Here is a 14,480-nt window from a genome sequence, read left to right on the forward strand (position 1 = left end):
CTTAACCGCAGCCATCCGATCCCTCTCCTTGTCATCTACACATGACCTAATATAGTGTCATCCTAACTCCAACCATAATATTCCTTCGACTAAATCCTGCGGTTTACTCCAGATACTAGGCTTCTGGACGGTTTTTGGCATCCTCCTTGTGCCGTTTAATGCACAAAGGGGTCGGGAGAGGACAGGAGATCTTCACACTGGCATTCAGTGCTCAGACACAGATGTGTTTGCAAAATACTGCAAGTTTCAGAAGATGTCCTTGGAACGGGTGATTCACAGAACCCAGCCTGATGGATTTGTTTATTGATGAAGAGGAGGAGATGGAACTGATGTTGTTGATGTGGGTGAAACGATCACGTATGTTAGTACTGGTCGTTTGTTGTTACACATTTAGTTTTGTGTTGGACCCTGACTACGGATTTCGTTGTCGGATTCCTCCTTCTCTCCATCTCCACCTGATAAAGCCATCACACGCTCTTTCGACCTAGCATAAACTTTGGACAGATGTCATTCTTTTGCTTTATGATATGACATAATTTTTATCACCATGGTCTACTACGTATAGTTGTGTTTTCATATTTTTGGAGTCCTGTTCAGTTTCGGCGATATTCCGTGCGGGCTTGTCCGATGGCGTTTGACCGTTACTCATCTTTTAGGTCTCCTCTGCTGCCTATTTAAGGTTTGCTTTCCACTTTGCTACACGTTGTGTTGTGTTGACCAAGAAAAACATTTGCTAGGTACTCTTGTCGAAGCTTGTAGAGGCCACCTGCCTCTTCAGTCTATTTATCCAAAACCAGCAGTGCTACTTGTCTCTTGCCTTTCAACGTATGCATTGGAAATGACTTACAGACCTGGAATTTTGCCTTCTACTGTTTGTTTGTTTAGGCAGCAAAGAAGTCTGGTGGAGTTTAAACAGAAGCTAGCAATGGTGGAGCTTGAGTGGGGGGTTGGGAGGAAGGGGGGGGGGGGGGGGGGGAGAGAGAGGGTGAGTGTGAGGAGAAGGGTTTAAGTAATAAACCTATAATTCCATTTAGGTCAGGAAGAGGGCTGTGTGGTAGAGGCCTCTGTGTCTGCCCCATTCATTCCTGCACTGGCCTTTGTAGAAGTGAGCCAACTGAACTTGAACGTGCATGTAATCACTCTCAGAAATGATATATGCTGTTAAGAAGTCCAGACAACAACCAAGCCCTCGACGTGCCATTATTGGCTGTCTCTCAATATTCATGTTAAAACATTAAAAACAAATTTGCTACAAATGACATTTTAGTGTTCATTGTGCAGTGTATAAACTCTGTATAGATATAAAGTGTATAAAAATGTTGAAGAATGTAGCTAGGCAACAACAGCATTGAGATACCCACTTACGTGAGTGTCTCAATGCTGTTGTTGCCTAGCTACATTCTTCAACATTCTACCAGGAGGCAGAGATGAGGGTCAAACTACTGGACAGAGCTTGAGTTGTGCGGTCATCCGACCACTCTTTCTGGGGAAGTACTTAGAGAGAGAGCACGGCAGTGGGCAGCATCCCACCGGGGCCGACGGCGACCACATGTCAACCTCTAATATGTAAACCAAGCAGCAGCCGGAGGTGACCAACATGTTGTTCCACCATCGACCTACAGGTGGTTAACAGCTGGCTAAAAAGTGATCAAAGATCAGTATGAATCCATTGTTGTCATAGAGTACTGTGTATTGGCCATGAGTCCTACCCTCAATGTGAAAAATAAACACCTACACCCACACACATGCACACATACACATTCACAAATACAATGCACAAATGTATATAGATAGACATGCAGAACAGTAAATGGAGGCACAGGCAGTCGCTCACACTGGTAAGTGTGAACGACGTGGCGTTTTCATGTCATGCCGCCGCATGTATACGCAAGCAGTCTCTCTCTCTTACACCTAAACTTACTCACACACACACACACACACACACACACACACACACACACACACACACACACACACACACACACACAAACACACTGCATGTGCACCTGGTGGAGACATTGCTGTGTGTGTTCTCACCTCTGCAGCCTGTCCCTCAGGCCTTATTACAACTATAATTACCCTCATCTCAAAAACGACTTCCTCTAGTATGGGGGGTCTTTGTGTGTGTGTGTGTGTGTGTGTGTGTGTGTGTGTGTGTGTGTGTGTGTGTGTGTGTGTGTGTGTGTGTGTGTGTGTGTGTGTGTGTGTGTGTGTGTGTGTGTGTGTGTGTGTGCGTGTGTGTGTGTGTGTGTGCATGTGTGTGTGCGTGCGTGCGTGCGTGCACGTGTGTCTGAATGTGTGTGTCTTTGTCCAGTCTTTGCAGGCTCTGAAAATGAATGCAAGGCAGAGCAGGAATGAGGAGTTGGGCAGAAGGAGGAGAGGACGTGGAGAGGGAGACGGGAGGAGAGGAAGAGAAGAGAAGGAGAAGAGAGGAGTGGCAGTAGGAGTTGATAGAGAGGAGTGCAGAGGGGTAGAAGGAGAAGGAGGATGAAGGAGTCGGGTAGTTCCATCATGTTGATATTCTAGAGCGACACAAACCTCGATTTTTACAATACCTTGCTTTTACCTTAACTACACAAACTAAGTACAGTACTCTCATTCAATCCTGCATGACAGGACATTGACGAGAAGGTAGGGGTTAAACGGTGAATACAGACACAGCTCATCGAGGAGCAGGTAGGGGTTAGACGGTGAATACAGACACTGCTCATCGAGGAGCAGGTAGGGGTTAGACGGTGAATACAGAGACAGATCAATAAGGAGCTGGTAGGGGTTTGAACATTACCATAGAGAGAAGAATATCCTATCCACTCCCCTGGCTCTGTCTCCACTCTAGTTCACCAGGCCAGGCATTATAACCAGCCATCCCAGGGTAATAAGGAGCAACATCAGACCACACCTGGCACTGCTGGGCTTCTGTACACGGCCTGAAGACTTCTCTTTAACCACGGCTCTGTGTTGGAGTGCGCTCACCCCACCCTCAAACCAGAACTATGTTCACTCAGAGGGAGGTGGGTATTAGGTGGCCTGCTGGAAGGCTGTCCTGTGCGGGCTTCTGTACGTGTGATGATACTCGATACGGCAAGGGGGTTCCTGAGGCTGGCTGCACCATCAATCATCCGGAGAACCACCGCGATTGGACAAGTCCAAATTGAATGTCTAGACCAGAGCCATATATTTTTCAGATTTTTATGCAGTGTTATGCAGTGCGGTAAATTAGATTTGCACACTCTCATGCAGGCTCACGCATACGTATGCTTACACACACACACACACACACACGCACACACACACACACACACACACACACACACACACACACACACACACACACACACACACACACACACACACACACACACACAACAAAACACACACACATAGACTAGGCATTTGCACATGCACATTTAGGTTTTTGATGAATTATATTAGAAATTAGGACCTTAAACAAATTAGCACATTCTAGGTGATTGCTAAGGCCTTGCTCTGTGCCGGCTCAGCGTATTCTGAAAGGTTGCTAGGATGCTGCCAGGCTGCCTGGGTTTTTTCCGGTCTAGATGAAACTTGTACTCCAACAATATCTTATTCAATGCATTCCTAGTAGGGAAATTGTCCTACTTTTACTAGAAACAGAAATGGTTGTGGCACAGAGTTTGTTTGAAATGACTCTCAGCACAATATCAGTCTCCTTTGACAGTATTGTTTTTTAGATCATGCCAGCAAAGCATGTGGAGTTCGGTTGATTTGTTTTACGTTTGTTACATGCTGGCTTGCCTCTAGTTTATCTTGAGCATGCTCTTATTGTTTCTTCTTGTGATTTAAACTTAAAGGCAGTGGAGGGACACAGTTGAAACATGGAGTCTGTTTATATTGTCTTTGCTGCAGGTTCCTCCATATGCATCTCTCCTCTCTGTGGATCCCTCAGCATTAACAGTTCAATGATTTCTATCTGCTTTATTTCCTCTCTCTCGGTCATTCACTCACTCTCTCTCTTTCTGCCTGACTTTCTTCCTCTCGTTCTCGCTTTAGTTGTGTCATACTTGCCATAAAGGCAATACAAATCTTTGTTTTTGTCATTTCTGTCTTTTTCTTTCTTCCTTCCACTCTCTCCGCCTCTCTCATCCACTAGATTGAGATCTCTCCCTGGTTTTCCCATCATGCTCGGCTGCTGTGCTGCGGTCAAGCCGTGAGCCCGGAGGTACACCGAGCAGCACTTGATTTACGGCGCCCCGTCTCAATAAAGGAGGAGAAGTAGCAGAGGAGAGGAAGGAGAAAGTAGAGCAGGTCAGTAGTCTGCTCCTTTACGGTGGGCCACTGAGTGCGGTATACACCGCCAACCTGTCGACGTCACGCCAGGGCTTCGCACCTGAGACTAAGTTAGGGATGGAGAAGCATGTCCGCCGTTGACCGTCTCTGCTCTCTGCGTGTGCTGCGATGACAACACTCCTCTGTCTCTCCCAACTCTGTTTCTGGGCCTCTCCGCCTCACTGCCTTGGCCCTCTCCCTCCGTCTCCTCTCTCTCCTCTCTCAGTTCTCTGGCCTTTATTAGGGGTTAGACAAAGGAGACATAAAGTGATGTCACCGCAATTGTGAGTGCGATGACATCACCACCCCAGGTTTGGAACTAGTTTTGGCGAGTGTTGTTTCTATTGAGGATTCCATGCTGCTGTCAACGGCGCAGTTTATTTCCGCGTCCGTACCGTGTAAAATTTCAGATTTCAAATGGCTCTAAAAGTCCTTGAGTTGAAAGTAACGAAACGGTGATATACGGTGATCCAGAGCGTGCTCCTGGGAGAGCTGGAGCCCCACCACCGCGTCTAGACGTTAGATTTACGAACCTTAACCTCGAAAAAGTGAAAAAAAGTGACAGTTTAAGGTCGGACGAAGTGCTGATACACGCCGAAGAAAAGCTAAAAGAGTTTTCAATTTAAGTTTAACTTCTATTCACATTAACTTCTGTACGCATTCACAAAAGGGTAACAATGCACGCGTTAGTCGATGACACACAGAGTAAACACGCTATCTGTGTTTGGCAACAGACAAAATGGTGGTCACATGTTCAGTGGTCAATGGTGTTAATACTGACTGGTAATACCACGGCCAGGGTTAGTGGTTCAACTCCCACTGGGGCCACTAGGCACACAGTATGCACTGGGAATAAAGCGCCCAACAAATCCCGAGATAGAGAGAAAGACGGATGGATAGACAGATAGACCTCTATCTTTGGTTGTTCTGTGGAGGATGTTCTTTATGTGAACTCTGAATACTGTTTCCAGCTGTTAGTCCTCTCCACAGATGAGTATTAAAAGCTTGGAAAGTAAGCCATGAGGGAATCTTAAATTAGTACGAGTGGGTAAAAATGTTGACAGACTACGAACACTCTTCTGTCTTCTCCACCTTTGAAATCCTTCCAATCCCCTCCCCAAGGTTACATTTATTGTACTATTTTAAATATATTTTTGATTTATTAAATGTTTATCCACACCCACACATGTGAAGAAAATGCATTAGAAATATGGTATATAATTCTGTGCAGTTACCCTTAATCGTACAAAGAGTGAGAAAGTGTTTTTGAATATAAACATAATATGCTTATATTCATTCTAGTATCCATATTTATTATTTCCATACAGTTTCATGATTGACATTTATATTGGGGAACTTTAAACCAGTATGACTCCTGATTAAATCGAAAAAGTAAGCGAGGCATGCGGCCATTTTGGATCCCTTCATCACAGAAGCCTGTTGCTACATTGTGACTTGGATCCGTGCTGACTTGTCTTGGGTCTGGGCTGGACCACTCCTGTGCTCGATATCTTTACTCCCGTGCTGTGATTGATTGATGCCTGGAATGCACGCGTGTATGCTGCTCCAGTTCATGACAGCCAGTCCAATAATATTAAGTCATGCCTCATGCATGCATGCACCTGTACTATTTTAACACACACACACACACACACACACGCACACACACACACACACACACACACACACACACACACACACACACACACACACACACACACACACACACACACACACACACAAACACACAAATCTGTGTTTGTTATGTTATTAATAGAAAAACATAAAATAAACCCGACCCCGGATAAGCTGTTAAAATATATTCCAAAAATGTACCAAAAAGGATGACTATACATTTGGAGAGCACACACGTATGAATACGTAGAAAAAAAACACACACACACACACACACACAGTGTTGGCTCTCAGTCGACCATAGCCTGGATGAACTTCCCCTTTCTGTCCAATGTCTTGGGGGATTTCCTGTGCTCCTCTCAGGAACAGTTGAGTGGTGCTTCAGCGCGGCCAATCGTGAGCGCACTGCCCATCGCCTGTCCACCGCTGGCTCTCTTAGGCCCCAGCCACGCGTTCGTCTCCACCAACGTCTTGCAAGAGGTCAGACTTATGATCTGCTGACATGCGTTCATGTCGAGTTCCTTCTCCTGATTGGCTGGAGGACCGTGGGGGCGGTCTGCCTGCGCTGAAGGGTTCTGAACACGGGCCCACCTGCCATCGAGGGCGGTTCCCTCATTCTGAACCTTCTCCATGGAAAGGTGGAACAAACGTTTGAATATTAATATGTCACGTGTCACCTGAGTGTATGCTATACATTTGCTCTATGATACTCTGCAGGAGGGTTATAGTACTAAAATAATTTGGCATGCAAAAAAATCATGCCCAGACAGCTTTCTAAGTATGTATAGATTTGCATATCATGTCTGGCCAGTATATTATAAATGATCAAATACAATAAATACACACATAAATTGATAGACCTTTAAAATCGCAGTATCTACTGAAGAGTTAAACAGAGGGATGTCGAATCACTAGTTCTTCGACAGAACAGTGCCCTAGCTTCATTACATTTTGTGCCTTTGTGGTGGATTGTTCTTGGACTGTTCTCAACCTGACCTTTCCTCGTTTGAGAGTCCCCTTTGCGCCAGAGTAGAATTAGACTAAATCCGTGCTGACATTTTGGAATGTCTTCGAGGGAAATAGCATAAACCAATCCCAAAATGGCCGCCACTCATTGCTGCGTTGATTTATATCCTCAGATCCCAGCGGATGAAAGACAGAATGAACGAAAGAACGGTACAAAAGACCGAAACTTTAATAATACGACCAAATTTATACAATTAGATGACATGAAATGGATTGGAAACACGTAATTTCTATTTGACCTTGTATTAATAAATTAAAAAAGGTTTATATAACAGAGAATAATGTTACATAAACCACTCCCCTACCAATTTATATCATATGTTCACCTTCATCTGGTTAAACCACTGACTGGGCCAAGATGTCGGGGCCTCCAGTGAATAAATCATGAATACATAATATTCTCTCTATGTCTTTTGTATTCTTGCGACCGGCATCATTTTAAGCACCGTTTGCACTATAAGCATTCAATCCATTACTTCCTGTGACTTTTCCAGCCCTCCGGGGGTGTGAGAGTCTATCCCCCCCCCCCCCCCCAGCACCAGGCCTCGCCCCGGGTTCTGGGGCGCTGAGCTACGGGGCCTCAGGTGTGCGGGCCCTGGGACTCGACCACGAGTGTTTAGATAGGTGTGAACGCAGCTCAGCGCTGACCGGCAGTGCCAACCGTCACCGCTCTCGGGTTTCTGGTTTAATGAAATGATCCCACGGCGGATGTGGGAGGCTGCTTGCCAGTAAGCCAAGCAGATGTTGAGTGCTGGTGGGGATGGGAGCCTGGGAGCCTGGGAGGGGTGGGAGGGGTGGGAGGGGTGGGAGGGGTGGGCTGCAGGTTAATTGAAAGATCAGGGGGAAAATAATGAAAGGACAAATGTCGATCGTTAATTTTACAGTAGGCAAGGCATTTGAAGTGTTTTTTTGCACTTATGCTTAAATGGGTGCTATTCATATGTATTGCGTCCTTTGGGACTGAGTCTGCATGCCCCTGTGTGTGTGTGTGTGTGTGTGTGTGTGTGTGTGTGTGTGTGTGTGTGTGTGTGTGTGTGTGTGTGTGTGTGTGTGTGTGTGTGTGTGTGTGTGTGTGTGTGTGTGTGTGTGTGTGTGTGTGTGTGTGTAAGGACATTTATTCTTTCCATGCTGATAGTATAGATTCGCTTTTATGGATTTCATTTCCATTTATTTTTAACAGTTTTATTCATTCCGGATACCTCTCGCTCTGTTTCTGTGTATACAATTTGTTTATAAAGTTTATACAGAGTATCACAGACTGACAACCAGATCCAAGGGTGAACATCATGAAGCATGTTGTGCACATGTATGTGTGTGTGTGTCTGTTTGTGTAATACACCAGAAGCTTTCTATCTGGTCGGCGTCGGACATGCAAGTGATTCTCTCTTGCCTCTCCATAGTGAAAGGTTAATCAAGATTTCTGTGATTTCATCAACACAACACACGACACAAGTCAGTCAAAGTTCAAATCAATGTCGCGAAACCAGCCCCCCACTTTTTTTTTTACATGCTCTAGTAAGCTTGCAGATTGTTGATACATTAAATTATCATATTCACCTCTACTCTACCCACTGGAGTTTAGGTTCCATTCTCCAAGAAAGACGAAGATATCATCTTTGGAAGTTTCCCAGACTCAAAACCATGTTCCTTCATATCCGCCAACCGTACAAGAGCAGCACATGCTTATGTGCTGACAGCGAGGATGAAGGCGCACTCGCGTCACACCTGACGTAAGATGGTGAGCGCAGTGGCGGATCCCAGGGATATTACGTTATCCTTAATGAAAACCATCTCCCCACCAAAGCCCAGGCGTCCCTTGTGTCGGGACTCTGCAAGGGAAAAGCTTTCCCGTGAGGGTGATATCATTTCTGAAACGTCTGAAACCCTTCATCTGGACACCAGCAGGGTGGAGTGGGCCTTCTGAGGTGAGAGGTGAAGGCGGCCATAACAGCCACAAGCAGATGGTGTCAGCCATCTCCTCAAGCCAAGTGTTCCTAGACAGGCCTGCGGTCAAAGAGCTGTTTTTTCACTCCTCTTGGAAGCGTAATTTGTTGGACGACACGCATTGTTTAATGTCCAACATCTTGTCACCGGACCGCTGAAGGCTGGGCGATGCTTGTCTTCTCGAACTGCTTGAGGTCGTCTCTAGCACACAAATGAGTTCAATTTGTGATTTCACAAATAGATTTCACAAAAATATAGAGTTTTTCCATCCACCTCTGAGGGTTAAGGGGTTAAGGTTAAGAGGGTTGATGTTATGAGGATATAAGAATGTCCTCATGAGGCCAGAGTTTTTAAATGTGTGTGTTAAAGGGGTGATATTATGTCGCCAGGTGTGAGTGTCATTAGCCACTACAAGACATTTGAAAATCTTTCTAAAGGTGACATATTATACCACCAGGTGGAAGTGTGATTAGCCGTTACAAACTGTTTTGAAAATCTGGCTCTTCTGACATCGCAAGTGGGCCAGTAGAAGAGCAACGTTTGCTACGGTCCACTGGGTAGGCTGGTAGACTGATCTATCCAGCACACATCTAGGTGGACACGCCCACTTGTGAGGTCAGAAAAGGCAGATGTTCAAAACAGCTTGCAATGGCTAATCACACTCTCACCTGGTGGTATACTATGTCTCCTTTTATAATCTTGTTTTGGTGACATCACAAGTGGGAGTGTCCACCTAGTTGTATGATGGATGGATAAGCAACATTTGCTACGTTCCACTGGGTAAGCTGGCAGACTGATCTATCCAGCATGCATCTACCTGGACACTCCCACTTGTGATGTCACTAAAACACAGGAAAAGGCTGATTTTCAAACGGCTTGCAATGGTTAATCACATTCACACCTGGCATAATATCAATTCTTTAAGCAACATGTGCTTAATGATATAGACGGGATTTTTTCATTCATCACTCCTTATACTACAGGATTAAATTAATTGTGTGAAATGACCAGTTTGTCATTTTGGTCATTTTAGGGCCAAGGAATGATTTTTAATAACTTAATGTAGTCCTACTTTCGCTATTTTCTTTTTTTTTGGGCTGTTACAGCTGTTATATAGTTCTACTATAAACAAAATATAGTTATGTTATAAGCTGCAAAGCAGACAAGCTTCCCAACATGCTGGCCAGAAAGGTGCTAATGTAATTCCGCATAATATTCATGTATCTGAATTTCTTTTCGACATAGAATGTAAATGTACAACCGATCAAAATAACGTCTCAAAAACAGGCTTCTGGATCTGTGTTTGGAAAGTGGACCATCTACACTTTTACTCTGAAGGAAAGTATTGTGATTGCACCATCAAAATATACTCAATTGAGAATCCTTCTCCTACCTAATCTTCAAGCCAAGGCTGGCAGCATTTCAAACTCTTTAAATTGTTCTTGGAAGTACAACCATGGGTCGACTTAAAGTGACCCCGGTCTTTGGTTGGCAAGGTCTTGTGTGCTTTGAGTTTGAAAACAGTATGGGGTCAAAATAGACTCCAGTTATTTTCTTCGTTTTACCACCATATGTATTTCCTTCCCTGCTGTTGGCCGATATAGATTTATGGAGAATTAACCTACCACTGATCCAGCTGATAAGTGGATCAGAAAATTCAGAGGTAGAATAAGGCTAAATGAAATGTCTGTGAGCGTGTGTGTGTGTGTGCGTGCGTGTGTGCGTGCGTGCGTGCGTGCGTGCGTGCGTGCGTGCGTGCGTGCGTGTACATGTGCCAGTGTGTGTGTTTGTGTGTACATGTGCCAGTGGGTGTGTTTGTGTGGGGGTGTGTGTGAGTAAACAACATGGCCTCCCTAAGAAGCCAGCCCCCTCCCCCGGGGGGGTGAGGGGTGGGCGAGGGGGTGAGGGGAGGGCGAGGGGGTGAGGGGAGGGTTGGTGGGAAGAAACATTTGGTCGGTGAGAGAGTGAAAGATTTGGAAAACGCCAGAATCCTGGCTGAAGCGTCTGAATGAACACCAATGCAGACTGCTTGTGGAAACAAACACCCCCCCTGTCAACCTGTGGTGAAGAGGTAAACTGTTTAGAGTAAAAAACTCAAACCACACTAGTTCGAATAGCTTCCCCCACACACAGTTACAATTTCAGTTACACCTACCCTATTTTCCTTCTATTCGTTGGATTATGTTTTTATTGATTTGGCCTACTCTTGTCATCTCTCCTAAACCCCTTTAGTCTGTTCGCAATCCTTTCTTTTCCTATTCTTGATGACATGTCTCAATTAATTTAAAGTAACCTGTTCCTAAAATATTTCCCTGACCAGTGCTAGCACAACAAGAGCCTACATAAAACTATTAAAGCAGAAAATGACTTAATCCTCATCCTTATATTCTACTTTAACAGAGTTAGTGGCTGCTCCATTTCTATCCTAGCATTGGCACGTTTTGGACCATAGAAGTCAGCTGGGATTAGATTGATGTCTCATTGAAACAGTGTGGTCACTGTGCTAAGCATCCTGCTAGCTGCCCTACTTAGTTGTGACTCAGTATTGCCTCATTAAGGTCCTCACCGTTGGTCCGGGGTTCAAGCAGTCAAGGCAACAGGGCCCTGTATGTCTTAGACTGTGGCAGCCTTCTGCACTTATGAAGTTATAACTCTAGCATCCCTAGCTGTAAGCTTGTTATGCCCAAATTCCTAGATCGCAATTCAATAAATGTTTTAATCCATTATGTTATTAATTAAGTTATACCAGAAACAATACAATGAGCTACCTCAGCTCAGGGCCGGATCTACCATTAGGGCACACGGCACTGTGCCCAGGGGCCCCAACCATTCCCAGCCAGTGGGGGGGCACCACACGAATGTTTGTACTCTTAAAATAGTTATACATGGTATTATTAAATAGGGTATTCATTTAAAATTCATTATTAAAACGAATGTCATAAGAACAGCAATATAATGATTCTGAACAATATAGTGGCCTAATGTGACAGTTAAACCCCCTCCCATAACCTGTCAATTGAGCCAGTCCACCTATGGTGAAAAAAAAAAAACGCGGTAGAGATGAAAAATTGATGAAAAATTGACAGTCACAGACATGATGAGACATCAACTGAGTGGTTTCGCTTTTTTCCTGTTTTTTTTCAGGGAGGGGGGGGGGGGGGGGGGGGGGGGCTTCAGACATTTGTGCCCAGGGGCACAAATTTTGCCTCACAGTAGTTTGCCTCACAGTAGCCGGTCTTGGATTCCATCATCCAATCAACAGCCAGCGTTTACGAACACGGGCCGTGATGACCATAAAACGCCTTGGCGAGTTCCCATAGTCATTTTCTTCTTGCGGCAAGCTCTTAGGTCTCATGAAAGCGCATGTGGAAAGTGAAATGGGAAAAACCCACACACACAAATACAACGGGCACAACACACATGTCTGAGCATTGGAGGGCGAGTAGAATGTTATGAGGCCAGGTACATGTTTAGACAGTAGTGGAGCCAAGGAGAGATGGATATTGTACAGAGCATTGGTTGTTGTCCTTTTAAATGTGTTTTGTGATCCGCTTGCACACGCACACGCAAACGCGCACACGATAGGAAGAAGTTTGAAGTTTGTTACTTGCCCAATATGGAAACTGTAGCTAATCTCAATTGTAATAATCAACATGTTTAATAATAATGCTTCTTTCTCATTATCCCACATATTACAACAATTGGCCTACCTAAAGGTCTAGACAAACACTCACATGGAGCTCCTTACATTGCCATGCTACTACCAGTTTACAGACAGGCTAGGCCTGCAGTCACGACAAACACATTATATATAAATACAAAACTTTGTCGAGGGTTACATAAGTAAACTAGAACTGCAAGCAGTTATGCAGGGGTCCAAGAAGTGTGCATTTCGCCGGCACAACGCGACAAGAAATGTGCGTTTCGCCGGCACAACGCGAAGCATGTGTTCAAAACGCTACCCTGAACCTGTGGATACAAAGGATTTGACTGTGGTAGGAGTAGCGAGAAGTCAGTGTAGCGTTTTCGCGGCGAAATTTTGTAGAAGATATACAATTTCCTCGTTTATGGCGCCCCCTAATGGCGAAATTTTCCGACATTTTTATCGTACGACATTAAGGTTAGCACCAACATGTGTGTAAAACTTGGAGTCGATCCGATGTGTAATTTTGAATTTTTTGGGATTTTAGATTTTCCACGTCTAATTTAGCTAATAAACCAATATTCAAAACGCTACCGAGATGCAGCAGACTACAGTGAATATGTGCGTACAAGTTTTTGACTGTGGGAGGTTCGGTGTGGGAGTTATAGCCCCAAACGCGTATTCCTTGGTATAGCGCCACCTAGTGGCCGGCATGTCTGGATTTGGTCGTCTGCCGTCACCTCACGGACCTGGATCTAGTCATGTAATTGGCGTGTGTGCACCATTTACGGTTTGGGCTGTAGTACCACTTTTAGCTGCTGGAATAAAAATCCTTACAAAAACAATAGGGATCCAACCTGTTGGCTTGGACCCCTAAAAATAGCTTTAAGCAAAAACACAATGAAAATCCAACGTAAACACAAACTGAGCAGACGGCGCTGCCATAGTGAAAACAAACGGGCGTCCCCCGCACACTACACCCCTGGAGGTGACGAAGAACCCGGAAGGAGAGAGGAAGTGACGAGCAGAGAAGGAGCAGTGCAGGACAGGGGTGCTACTGAGGTGTAGACAGAAAGAGGGGAGGAGAGGTGAAGAAAGAGGATGATAGATGAAGTGGGGGACCCTAACAGGGGAAAGAGAAAGTAAGACACAATACAAGTGTGGATATCCATCCATTTCCTCTTTGAGGATCACTGCAGTGCGCCTATGGAAGCCCTGCGCCCACCAAACACCACCTACCACACGACCTGTCTTTCTCTCCTCACCGGTGGCCTGCCTAGCTGCCCAGCAGAGTCAACACACACCGCCTCCGCGTCTACCGCTGGATCACCGCCCGGCTGGAGGAGGGTCAGGATAGTCTCGTCGTTAAGCCTTTTTGACTCTCCAGGCAGCAGGTTGTGGGTTTGATTCACCAAATGTCTACAATCTACCTGTGGGCCTCCTTGAGCACCTCATTAATGGCATGCAACTGAAACTCACTGTAAGTTAAAACTTTGGATTAAACCATCTGTACAATGAAATACAAATGGAGGATAAGTATGGTTTGTTTTGAGACGGTTTAACTTACCCTACATAAGTATACCAGCCTTGGGGGTGAAACCAACACCCTTTCAGTTGACAGTCAGACAACCTTAACCTCTACTAGACCTTCCAATCCTGCCCCAGAAGAAACAAGTTCTCGCTGAGAACTGATCTAGACCGGTTCTAGTTTTCTGCCTAGTGTTGGTATACAAATTGTTTGCTTAAAAAGGCAAGGCAAGTATATTTACACACCATACCGACACAAGGCCATGCATCATACTTTGTGAAGGCAGGAACCAATTTAAAAACATTAAGAGGACAGTCATTAGAAGCCAATGCATGACTGGAGGGCTGGTGGGACAGTGTCCTGGTGAGGCTCGCCGTGTGGGCCGTCGGCCAGGATCCA

The sequence above is a fragment of the Gadus morhua genome, chromosome 10, assembly GCF_902167405.1.
Source record: "Gadus morhua chromosome 10, gadMor3.0, whole genome shotgun sequence".
In the NCBI taxonomy this organism is placed as follows: domain Eukaryota; kingdom Metazoa; phylum Chordata; class Actinopteri; order Gadiformes; family Gadidae; genus Gadus; species Gadus morhua.